Below are 2,590 nucleotides of genomic sequence, written 5' to 3'. Positions count from 1 at the left end.
TTTTCCCTTAGCAGTTAACAGCGATGAAGTTTCTACATTATCCTTTTTGTTCTCTGGTTCTGCAGCGTTTTCTTCATCTGATTCGAACTTCAGATGTAGACTGGGACCAGTAGTAGAGGAAAACGAGGATTGTGGTGTAGAATAAGAGGGCAAGACAGCGGGTACTTTTTCCAAAATGTTAGCTGTTTTGGACCGTTTTCGATGTTTCCGAATGCGTTTTCTTTTGCCCAGCAGCTGTAACGTACTGGTCGTATCTGCCGATTCCCCAACACCATCCCTTAGTTGCTCTAATAAAGGCCCCATCAGCCCAAAGCTAAATTTCTTTTTTGCTACAAGGTCGGATGCTTGGCTGTTAGTCGTTGGTTCCAATGCAACTTTCATCGGATCCTCAATATCTTCAGTGATGGTACTGGTAGAGAGGATTGGTCCAATAAGTTCGCCACTCAATGCATTTTTTGGGTCTGCCTGAGTATTCGTAGTTGATGCTGGAGGCACTTCTAACGGTTGAACAACTACAGCGGTACTACTAACGTTCTCTAAGATATCAACAGTGATATCAGCCAAATTATTTGAAGACGGAGTCATATCGAGAAGATTCTCGGGCAAATCTAGGAGGCTCTGAGGTGCAATTTGTGGACGATCACTGCTTTGATTAACAAGGATTGGTGAATTGGCATCCTTCTGATCCAAGAATATTTTTGTGTAATTTGAAGCTTCAGTTCTAGGGACAAAGTTCTTCTCGAGCAAAGAAACATTCCCACTGGAATCGTGCTTGACTAACTCTTTTGGAATTATCTCATTACTTTTCAGCTCGCATTCTTCCTTGCTGATGCTCTGAGCCTCAGAATCGTTCTTAATTAGATCAATTTTAACAATATTTATTTTCTTTTCCGCCAAATATTTGCTTGTTATCATTGCAGGTGGGGCATATTTGGTGACTACGATTGGAGAATCCGCCCGGCGAGAAAGCCGAACGGCTGTATCCAGACACGGCATTCGATAGGAACTAATAACAGTGCTTGGCGCTACTGAGGGCGTTGGTGTCTCAGTTTCTTGCGGGGTTTCATCTGAATCTTCCACATTATATGTGATCGATTTTTTGGATTTATGGCGTTTTTTCAATTTTGCAGGGACTTCCTCTGGAATCGGTTCCATGAACCCTTTTCGTTTCTTTTTTTTAGGTCCAGAAGTTTCAATTGCAACTTCTGACTTTTGAGGAGGACCCCTGGCTAGGTCAGCATTATTAGGAGTAACCCTAGAAAACAAAACTTCGTTGATAGATCTAAATAAGCAAAACAATACAAATTTTAATTGAGGTTTATTTTGTGAATTGGATGTGAATAATATAGGTAGGTAGTCACATATTGCTAATGACTTTCTTTAGGGTTTTCTTATAGTTTGTTTAATCAGCGTAAGCCCGATTCTGCTTCGCTTCGTAGTTACAGGGTGATAATGGTTTTTTCACGGTTTCTAAACAGCTTTTTATTCGGAAGATGCTAAAGTGGACGTTTTTTGAAACGCTAATTGGATGTTAGTTTGTCTCCCACTTATACGCTCTTTTCATGAGTGTAACTTTTCTATGCCCACGTACTTGTAAAACATTTTCAAGCCGGAAAATAGATTTCTCCATCATTTTTACAAGCGAAATGGCATATTTAAGTCACTGATAGACAAAATTATCGCAGCATCTATACATTTATTTTCCCATAGAACAAACTAAGAAAATATTAACATTTTTAAATACTATTGGGTACTTACACCACCAGTTCTTAATTATTCAACACACTAATATTCTCTAAATCCGGTAGAAAATGACCAGTTGCCACTAAGAAAAAGTCTGTTATATGAAATAGTGATGCAATGTGCGCTTTTACATCCTGAATCTTGCTCATTTTCTTAGTTTTTATAAAAATTCTAGCCACATTTCTATGGTCTTTGTAGAAGGCGCTTAAATCGACGATTATTCGAAACCCTTTATGCCCCATGCTTCTTAGAAATTAACCAGGATAGTTCCAGTGTATAACATACGTTTTCTATCCTATTGTACCGTGGATGGCCGAGTATTAAACTCTTTCTTCTGCTTCCAACTTTTATTCCACTCGGTACAACTTTAACTACGGAACAGGAACAAACTAACTTCAAAGTTACCGTCAACTTCACTAACAATAACAATAACACAAGGAAAACACGCGTTTCCGACTCGCGGGTTTAACCTTCTTCTGCACTCGGTCGCTCCTGTCACTTCACTCCCCAGTCTGGTTCTCGTCGTCGCTTATATAGCTTTGTCCAGGTATTCCAGATAGTTCTAGAAATCTCCAGAACAGGTGCAAAACTTCCCGCTTGTCAGTGTCATATTTGACCATGAATTTCGATCCCCCATTCCAAACGTGAGTACCCCAGGCCATCTCCGTTACACTGCCCCCCTTCTAAACCCTGATCGCCCCGATTAGGTAATTCCTGGATCATGGTTATATCTGGGCAAACGGTGAAGGTGAACAACTTTACATTTTGCCTGAGGGCTCTTCTGATTGCTCATCAACAGTTCAACGCCGCCGACGTCGCGCGGCTTTTCGCTGGTGTTCACTTGGCG

This window comes from Dendroctonus ponderosae, unplaced genomic scaffold (assembly GCF_020466585.1).
Source record: "Dendroctonus ponderosae isolate FM_Combo_2020 unplaced genomic scaffold, Dpon_F_20191213v2 Dpon_F_20191213_1, whole genome shotgun sequence".
NCBI classification, from domain to species: domain Eukaryota; kingdom Metazoa; phylum Arthropoda; class Insecta; order Coleoptera; family Curculionidae; genus Dendroctonus; species Dendroctonus ponderosae.
Note: the sequence above shows the minus strand (reverse complement) of the source record.